The 10,849-nt window shown below is 35.4% G+C and overlaps 1 long non-coding RNA gene across 1 annotated transcript; it reads left to right on the forward strand.

Moving 5' to 3' along the window:
• The first annotated feature begins 5,660 nt into the window (after positions 1 to 5,660).
• LOC114011462 (uncharacterized) lies at positions 5,661 to 9,814 on the forward strand. The gene is made up of 2 exons (XR_003553355.2): positions 5,661 to 6,057; positions 7,669 to 9,814. It is a non-coding gene; the product is annotated as an uncharacterized LOC114011462 (long non-coding RNA).
• Positions 9,815 to 10,849: the final 1,035 nt, after the last annotated feature.

Genomic DNA, 10,849 nt, shown 5'->3' on the forward strand with positions numbered 1-10,849 from the left:
GATAAAATTTATCTCTTGAAGTAGGTTTCTTTCATAGAAAAGGGGTCTGAGATGAGGTCTATGTATTTTGATAAACATCTAAAAGTTAATAGGTTTGCTTGATAAGTCTGCAGATGGATATTAAGTTTTCATTGTCAACATGTGATTTGCTTTCAAAATCTGGGATTAAATCATTTTAATGTTGGCAAAGATTTTTATTTTTTGTCTTAATCTCACCTATGAATTCAAGAATACCAAAATGTTAATGTCACTTGTCTCACTTTTGGCCTTAATTTGTGTGAGATGTTTAGTCTGCTTGAATCCTTGATTTTGAAAGAGAATCACATATTGGTAGACTCCATGATCTAACGTATTTTTGTACATTGGCGTGCAAACTCCTTAAAGTAAAAGTAAGACAGGAATAAGAAAATAACTTTTGGTTTATTTTTACATATTAACATTTGAAATTCTTTAGTACAAGGTATTATTATGCATAAGAATTAAGTTGTTGTTGCTCTTTTGTTGTTTTTTAAATGTATTATCAACATAGTAAACCTTGCAGCTTTATTTTTTTTTTTCTTCTTTCTTTTAACACATGAAAAAATATTTTTCTGCATGGGCTGAGCCACCAGTAAGTTCCTGGTGTTAGAAAATTTATCCTTTATAGCCACATTATCTATTAACAGTTTTTGGGGAAACGAGAGGACCAGTTACAATAGGTTTTCCAGCAGGTAGGAGGGCTGGAGTTTACAGAGCTGGCATCTTAACATTCACTTGACACAACTTCCTTGACTAACTGTTAGGATGACTTACAGGAGCTAAATATCTGCAACAACATCATTACTCTGTGTTATTCAATTAATATTTTAAAGACTCCACCATAGCTGGTTACATGTGTATATACTGTCTAGATGCCACGTCTAAGGAGGAAAAGAAAGCCCTGAAAATGTTGACGTTAAAAGAGGTAGGAGCAGCTTGAGAGCATTTCAAGGAAAGGACTTTGCTGGTCTGAGCATGGCACTCCCCTGCTTCTGATATGAAACTGATGGCTTGCTTTCAGTACCTCTGTGCTGCAAAGGAAAAAACAAAGGCATTTAAGAATAGTGTCTTAGACACACACAGAGACATATGTATGTGTGCCTATATATATATATCTCTCTCTATATGTATATGTGTATGTGTGTGTGTATATATATATATATGTGTGTGTGTGTGTATATATATATGTATATGACTTGTTTTGTTAACTGATAATAGAGGCAGTGGCCTAAGGATGCAGTTAGGAGACCTCACCATTCCATGGTAGAATATTTAGATGTAGTAGGTACCACAATAAACAACAAACATGCATATGTATCTCCAAGGGGTGTGAAATTACAGATGTAATAGTAGAGCTGGTTAATTTTCAGTTTGCCAGTACAAGATGACTGAGACTTCCTCTTCTAAGACCATGCACTTCTGCTGGAAGGATGGCAATGTCCTGTGCAGTAAGTATGAGGCATTCTTGTGTGTTTTCACACTTTTTCAGAGTTAGGTGGAATGTCTATGACAGGTCTGTGACCTATCCCTAACATTGCAGCCTACTGAAAATTTAATGATTTAGCATTACTTCTGTTTCATATTCTACTCTACTTGGCCACTGAATGTCATAGAAAACTCTAATTTTATTAACATTCTGAGTGAAAAATAAAGAAAAATTAGGAAAATACTTGCTTGTGACACTCCTACGGTATTAGCTGGCAGACAGAACCATGCAAGCAGAACCTGTGATGTCTGAAGAGTGGTGGTTTGGAAAAAAGACCCGTTAATGGAAGGAAAAAGAGAATTCAGTAACAGATAATGTAAGTGTGTAATATGATCACCTGGAAGAAAGGACAGGCCATATCTTGAGAAATTGTTGAAAAACCGAAATTAGCTGTAATTAAAAAAAAGTGGTTTTGCTTAGCTCTTAGAACTAATATCTATTGATTACATTCAATATTTGCATCAGAAATGCTGCAGCATTTGCCATACTAAAGAACCTTGGTGCCACAGGAACTAGGTCATATTTTGAAGCCACTGAAAGGTCTGATCTATTAACACAGATAATTAGGTTTCTGTGGTCTGGCCAAGATGCTTTTAGTTACACTGTTAAACAAAACACTTGAGATTCAGTGGATATAGTGTTTTACATGTCGTGGGGTATCCTGGTTTCAGCTGGGATGGAGTTAACTTTCTTCTTAGTAGCTAGTACAGTGCTCTGTTTTGGCTCTGATGTGAGAGCAGTGTTGACAGCACACTGAAGTTTTTAGTTGTTGATGGGTAACGTTTATACTAAGTCAAGGACTTTTTGGTTTTTTGGGCCTTACCAGCAAGAAAGCTGGAGGGGCCTAAGGAATTGGGAGGGGACACAGCCAGGCCAGCTGACCTGAACCAGAGAAAGAGGTATTCTATACCACAGGATGTTATACTTGGTGTATAAACTGGCAGGATTAGCTGGGGCCGGCAGATCATTGCTTGAGGATTGGCTGGGCATCGGTCAGTGAGTGGTGAGCAGTTGTACTGTGCATCACTTGTTTTTCTTTCTCCCATTTCCTTTAGATTTTATCCTTTCCCCCACCTTTTCATTATAACTACTTCTCCTTCCCCTTCCCCTTCCCCTTCTCCTGCTCCTGCTCCTTCACCTTCTCCTCCCTTCCCCTCCTCCTCCCCCTCCCCTTCCCCCTCTCCTTTTCCTTTTCCTTCTCCTCCTTCTTTCTTCTTCTCCTTCTCCTTCTCCTCCTTCTTTCTTCTTCTCCTTCTCCTTCTCCTCCTCCTTTCTTCTTCTCCTTCTTCTTCTTCTTCTTTGTTATTATTATTATTATTATTTATTATTGTTCTTTCCTTTTTATTCTGTTTAAATTATCATATTGTTCTTATCTCATCTCTCGAGTTTTACATTCCTTTCTGATTCTCCTCCCCACCCCCACAGGTTGGGGGGGAGTGAGCAAGCAGCTGTGTGGTGCTTGGTTGCCAGCTGGGCATAAACCATGACATGGGGTGACCACTGCTGAAGAAGGTGTACTCAGGTCCTGTCCTATCGTTTTCCTAAGATCTGAGTACTTCAGAACAGCTGTTCAGCAGAATTGTTTGGTAAAATCCTGCCTCTAAATCTTGGAGAAATGTCAGTCTGTCATCCTGTTTTTCAGGACATCAAACATAGACCAAATTAATAAAAGAATAAAGTTTTTCTTCAATATCTTATTCCTGGCAATGACTCAGTGGGAATTATGTATATGATTTGCCCTGAGAAAGTCACATAATAAAAAACTTCCTGTCAAATTGAAAAGTGATTTTTTTTTTTTTTTTTTTTTTTTTGTCTACAGCTTTTTAATTTTCATTTTACTTTTCCTTTGACCACTCCCTGGCCAATATATACCATACCATCTGGAACCCAAACAGCCTAAAACTTCTTAGTTCACTGAAGCCAGAAGAATCAACAAATGAAACTAGTTTCACTGGAGTCACCATATCTGACTGTGCACTCAGTCAAAAGCTATTAAATATTTTGGATACCTGCCTGCTACTGTGCCTTTTGAAGAAATACTTGGCCCCAGAGAGGATGCATCCTTGTACCAGTAAGAGGATTCAAACTAGTGAAAGAGTTTGTCAAACCTAGCCTATCAATGCCCAGTTTTCTAGTCGTAACATTTGCTCTTGGGGAACTGCAGAAAACCATAAACTTTATGTTGGGTCACTGTCATGTCTTTCAATCAAATTTTAGTGTTGTGTTTAAAAGGAGATAACTCATTTGCATTCTAAAAAGCCTCATAATCTTATTATGCTGATAGATACAGGTACTTATGCTTAATTGATATAATTAAGTAATTATATTCTATTGTTTTATGTCAGAAGTGCCTAGAATGAAAAAGCAATGAGCTGCAGTGTGCTAGCTCATATTTTTGAAGCACTGAATAGCCTGGTCCAGTTTCACAATACTTTCTAGAAACAATTTTTATTTACTGTGTGTGAATTTAAAAACTAGCCCATAAAAACAAGGAATATATTAATATCCATGCACTGACATTTAATTCAATTTATGGTAACTCAGCTAAGGATGGCTTTATATGAATCTAAGGAATTAATATCTGTAGTGTACACTGTTACTTAGATCTAAAGTAATTCATGGTTTTGTGAGCAAAGATCAAATATACAACGAACATGCAATTAAAAGGTTTGTTATTATTGTAAGTGTACTTAACATGCTATACAATCTATATGTAATTTGATTTCACTCTACTACCACTAAGGAATGAGGATGTGATATATGTGCTCTGGGATGTGGCCTAGAATTTCTCACCTGTGATTACACAACATTTTTCCACTGAAACTGGATTTCTTTGGCAGAGAATAACTGGATTCAAGAAGACAGCTTGAGTATGAACATTCTGGGCAGTTCAGATTATCTTTATCATGTCTAAAACCAGCAATCGATCTTCACCCAGTCCTGTACAGCCTGAAAAAATAATTGAAATGCTCGTTACCTTTTCCTCTTGCCAAAAGCTGAGTGAAATTTACCTGAATATACTATATGAAAAGGGTAGATGTATGGCCTGACTTTGTTGTGTCTTTGCAGAAGTATTTATTGTGCAATCTCTGCAGATTTTCCCTTGTAGCAGTGTAAAAACCAAACAAAAAAAAACCTCTCAAAGTTTTGTATTTTCCAAAGGGAAGCTTCTGCTTAAGATTTGGCTGCTTTGGGTTATAAATACCAGTGAAAGAGATGTTATATAGAACAAGTAGCTCACACTCAAAATATAAAATATGAACTAGTCTAAACAAATTATCTGTTAATCACATTTAATATTTTTAACTCTAATTTCTAACATTTGTTTGCTGCCATTCTTCTGTCATTCTTATTTCTAGCCTTAAGAAACTGTTTCCAGATCCTCTAAAATGTTTTTTATTTTATATTAACAAAGAAAATATAAAACCTAGACAATTTTTTAAGCACTTAGGTTTTAGGAGATGGAAGGTAAGGCTGGGTACTTGCATGACCTGTTGTTTTTCGCTACATCAAATATGAGTTAATTTATTTTTTTAATATATATATTTTTTAATATATATATATTAATATATATATTTTTTAATATATAAAGCTGTAGAAAATATATCTATATATATACAGATATATATATATCTGTAGAAAAAAAATCTAATAGAGTAAAAATACTCTATTGAATACTAGCAGTCAGATTTTAAGAGACTCTAGATGTAGCAATAGAGATAATATGTTGTTGAGGCATAAAATTGGAGCTTTTTATAAGTGAGAGATTTAGAAAAAAAATTAACCTGAGGAGCATAGTCTGAAAGGAATATGACTGAGTTTATGACATCTAAAAATGAATGACAGGTATACTTTGAATTTCCTTAGCAGGAGTTATCTTTGTATGATGTGATAATTGTCATCTCTTCCTTACACAGACATGCAACAGACTTCGATGAACCCAGAGGGGCAGAAGCAACTTTGCAAAAGCAAGCTATCCATCAAATCAATCTTAAAGGAAAACCTGAAGACTTGACTTTTCGATGAAGTTGAAAAGTGAGCTTTTCCCTTGGTGGTAAAACCAAAAAACTGAGGGAGATGATCTGAAACAAGCTTTTTTTTTTCTTTATTTCTTTTTTTTTTTTTTTTTTTTCTTAGAAGAAAGAGAGAGAGAAGAAGAAGAAAAAAAAAAAGAAAAAGTATAATCCTGGTGATATTGTCAGACATAAGTGAAGTGCTTTACAAAGTGTTTCATTTGGGGCATTTCATCAAGTCAAATATATAGTAGATCTGTGAAACAACAGAATTTTTTTCTTGTTAGGACCTTTCAGGATATGAAATTATCAAATGATTCTGCCCTGTTCCTTAATAACTGGTTGAATGTGTGTTCCTCAGATAGACCATTTCCTTACCTAACTGGTGTGGAGGTGGTTACATGCTCTCTGTAACACAGTGATATGTGAAGGCTTCAGAGGGCACAATCTAGTCCTACAGTCATCTGCAGCTGAGTCACATTCTGGTTATAAAAAGAAGATACCACAGGTACTGAGAACTATCTTCTTCCAGTTTGTAAGGTGTAGTATTGTGACATGTTACTTTATTTCCTTTACTAGTTTTGTCAAGGGTAAAGACCGGTAGGCAGAGCCTACTTTGCTGCCTGGCCTTTGAATACCGTGCAGGGCCTTTTTTCCCCCCTTTTTTTGGTTTAACATACTCTTAAATTTACTGAAAAGCAAATCTGTTCACTGTTTCATTTATCACTTTTATACCATATTATCTTTTTCCCCATTCTAATAATAAAGATTCTATTTTGAAAACATAATATGAGGAAATAGGCAATTTAAGCAGAACTACTTCTTGCACTGTAATTTCTATAAATGATATATATATACCTATTAGAATCCTGTGCTATGAGCAGTATGCAGGCTTACTAAGAAAGTCCCCATCACTGTGACTGTAGTAAAGAAACAATGTACATAAACCAAGAGAGAAAATCCTGGCTGTGATCAGTGTCTAAAAAACATATGGCAGGCTCTGGTCTTGATCCCTAATGGATGCCCCCTTTGATTTCAGTAAGACTGCAGGGTGATGCAGTCCACGCTCTCTGCAGGTCATTTATTAGCTTGCTTTATGCCCTCAGAGTATCACTCCTCTATTCTTGCCTACTCTTTCTTTTGCATAAGAGGCTGAGCTGGGTTGCTGCTTTGCTGTCCTCAAGGCACCCTGTATTAGCTTACAGCTTCCGTACTGTTAATCTTCTGAAGTAAATTATTTCTCTGCTGTTCTGTGGTTTGATAGTACAACGATGATTATATTAAAAGAGAATGCACATCTGAATTGTGTAACTTAGTCAGTACTGACTACTGTATCTCTTTATGGCATGTTTGTCCTCTTCTCGTTTTCTTTCAGCGGAAATTTAATCTAAAAACAGATAGCTGCTGTTCTTCTGCAAGTAAAATACTGAGGACTCAATGATTTTCTTAGTAGTTTTCTTTTTGTTCATCCTGATCGGACAATTCTGTAAAAGACAGTTTCTTTGCAGATCTAAATTTTATCATTCCTAAAGAACAAACAAGCCTCCCCCCCCAAAAAAAAAACCAAACAAAAAACCCAACCAAAAAAAACCATTTTGGCTTTTGAGTTCTAAAGCCAGGTTAACCTCTCATTATAACTTAGTATGCTTATTTTACGTCAGCATGTTTCCTTTTATTTTTTCCCCTCATTCTCTTTCTCCCTGCTCCATAGAAAGCCATGACACACCCTGATATTTATTTTTCTCTAATTTTGAGATAGTTCAGGCTAAGCTGAGAACATACTGCTGTTGGTGGGGCGGACAGACATTTTGGCTGTCCTGTCTCTGAGACATCCCATTAATTTCAAACTGCTTTTGGAAGAGCATCCCAATTAGCTGTAGCTGTAACTCTCTAACAAACACACTTAAATCTCTGCATCATCCTGAAAAGTATTCCTTGATAACATTTCCTTGTCTTTAGCAAGTGGGTTGGTTTGTCTGCTGAGGCTCGCTTAAAGCAGTCAAGTGTGTTTCTTCCACTTTCTTTTGTGAAGCAATTTGCAGCAGTTCTCCCCAGTGTAGATTTGACTGCAGCTAACCATGTCTTTGTTGCTGTTAGACTAGAAAATTGCTACACCCTGGAAAATGCTTAAGTACTTTTTTGTTATTGCAGGATGAAGAGTGGAAGGACACTGACAACTGATGATTTATAAAATCCAACCAGCTCAGCTGGTGCTCATAAAGAAGCAAAAAAAGCATGAAAGAAGCTCATGTTATTCCAGGTGATATGACAGAGACAGGTAGAGAGCAAAATGGTTTTAGACCCCTGAAGCTTCTGCAGACATGGAAAATAACTTCTTCTGATTTTGTGAGATCTGTGTTGACTTGATAACTATCATACAGAAGCTGTTTAATCCTTCAGGTATAGGAAAATACATCAGCATCCAGACAATTATTTGCTCCTGTTTCTGGAATACTTAACAAAATTGTGGTGCCTAGGCATAGCCGTGTTTTTAAGCTTTGCTTGTTTACCTAGTCATGCCTTTGGTGCAGTCAAGTCTGGACAAACTTCCTTGCTCCAGCAATTCTTGATTTCAGCTTGGCTAGAGTAGTGTTAGTATATTTTTGCTTTAAATGAGGGAAGAATAGCCAGGATTATGTCTCTCTTACTTTGCTTGTGGCATGAGAAAATGTTCATTTTTATTTCAGTCTTTCTCAAATATTAGTTTGGGGGTTGTTCTTTTTCTTTTTGTTGTTGTTAGAAAACTCTGTTAGGAAATGTTGAAGTGGACATTTGCCAAAGTCTTCATATAGAAATAATGATAATCAGTATGCTGTGTCACCAAAAAATGTAAGTTGTTTTTTTGTATGTATGGAATTAGTTTTGGTTATCAATCAAGTTTTCCTCAGCTTTTTGTTTGCTCTCTCAATCACGATTTTGAACTAAGCTTAAAACTGACTAATCAATACAGACTGCCTAAATTCCTGTCTCATTTCTTTGAACAAGGATGAGAGGACAGAAACAAAGGCAAGTGATATTTTCTTACCACTCCTCTCACTATCAAAGGTCTCCCACACCTAATACGTAATGAAATATCTGGAAATGTCCATATGGCTCCTGTGGCATTTAGCACTATTAATTTTATTTTGTCTGGGTTTGAAACTTTATGAAGTATAATGTTCTCTAACCTTTCAAAAACATTAATTGGTGTGATGTCAATGTTTCCTAAGCGCTCAGCCTTTGTTATTGTAAACCTGACTCTTGTTTACAAAAGCCCAGGCTGAAATTCACTGACTTGCAGGAAAAAAAAAAAAAAAAACAGAAGAAAGAAGAAAAAGAATATTTTGCATCTTAACACTTTCTGTATTTTCTCTTTAAAATTCCATTCCTCTTTGACAAGTAAAATAACTTTTTATGTGTGTTTATTTCAAATTCTTTGCTGTATCTTGAACCATTGCTGTTATTTATCTTAACATTTTAACCTGTGCTAGCTGTATAAAATTTAATTTTTTCTATTGTAGTTGTACCAAAAACATCCCTTCCACTCTTGATTTTTGTTTAGTACAAACTGAAGCTGATTTATATGGTTGAAGATTCATCTCCTAGTAGAAAACTGTAACTGTACAATTTATATTGGCAAGTTGCCCCTAATTGTCAATTTTTACTTTTTCACTATTTCTTTGATATGATAAACATTTCTTTTTTCTATAGTGTTACACTTTTTCTTTTTTCAAGTTACTCATCTGCAGAACTGAAAAAAAATATTAAAACCCCTGAAAATCTTAGTTACGTCTTTAGAATTGCTGGTCTCTGTTGCAGGTTGTGACATAGTCTGTTTGCATGCTGAATATTGAAAGCAACGCTGAAACAATCACAGTCATGCTATCAACTCCAGCTTGGAAGCACAGCAGCAGCTGAGATGCAGCAGTCCTTTCCAATAGTTGTGGTATGCCTAGAGAGGAAAGATACTGCTCTGTCAGTGAAAATGTGAATTTTGGTCTATTGTGTGAATACTCTGAATCTACATGCAGTGTCAGAAAGTTTTCAGTGTGGGAGCAAAGTACCTTATTGGTCATAAGGATGACCATATGTTGGTGCTGGTATGAAATCACTGACATGCTGTTAATTCATCTGCATCCATGGGACCGTAACTTCTTCCTTGGAAAAGTATGGACAGGTAGCTGCTGATGTATTAAGAACTTTTAGTAACAATCACTATGTCCTCACTAACTTATTCTTTTAAATAAACTTCATCATTAAAAATGCAGTAATTTTATCACTGAATTAGTGATACTAATAAAATATTTAATTAAGTCAATTTCTCTTTGTAACTAAATATTATCTGGTTTTGGTATGTTAAAGTATCTTTTTTCTTCTAATTTGTTTCTTTAATCTCTATCATCCTGATTTTTTTTCTCTTTTCCATACATCATCTCCTTGCTCCTTTCTCATGTGAAGGGTTGTGATTTTGGCCAGAAGCACAACAGTGACATTCCATAGCAATGATTGATTTTATTTCACTTTGGGCATGTTGGTGGACAGTGGATTTATAAAGGGTTTATAACCTTACAGAACAATAGAAAGATGGACTGTCTTTAAGTTATGGCTGATGTCACTGAATTTCCAGTGTGGTATGCAAATCTGATAAAGATATAAAAGGCAAATAATTTTATTTCAGTTTTGTATGTAACTAAATGGAAAAAGAAAACCAGACTTCTGGGGGTGGATCCTAAGTCAGCAGCATAAGTAACATTTATTGTGTTGGAAAATATTTTTCTCTTTTGCCTCCCCAGGAGGCTAAAAAAAAAAAAAGGTTACTAGCAGGGGTTGCTTTGCCTCACTGCTCTGAGAAACAGATCAACTATTTTAGGGAAACAGAATATCTGCTTAAATGACTGCCAGATTCCCTCAATGATTGTCTTATGTTCTCATAGTCTGTTTAAATTATAGTTTGATACATATTATCCATCACCATTTCCACATAAAAATGTATCAGTAATTTAATTTATTATGTTATTGTGAAAAGAAGCTAATGACAAAGGTTTCCCAAATTGTCATAATGGAAAATGGTAAAATGCAGCAAAAAATACGAAAGGCTTTTTGTTTGGTTGGTTTTAATTTTTGTTGTTGTGGTTTTGTTTTTTTTTAATTCAAATGGAAGGCTTTTGGAAATAGGAAATCTATGAAGTGTCTGAATAAACACCAGATTAACATTTAAACAATGTTTTGCCAGTCAACCGTGATTGTAGCAAGGCTGACTTCAATTAGTTTCAAATTTGACAGGAATTCTAGTAAGTGGTAAAACAGGCAAATAAAGTTTGTGGAGCAATTTACTGAAATAAATTAAAGAGCA

Source organism: Falco peregrinus, chromosome Z (genome assembly GCF_023634155.1).
Source record: "Falco peregrinus isolate bFalPer1 chromosome Z, bFalPer1.pri, whole genome shotgun sequence".
In the NCBI taxonomy this organism is placed as follows: domain Eukaryota; kingdom Metazoa; phylum Chordata; class Aves; order Falconiformes; family Falconidae; genus Falco; species Falco peregrinus.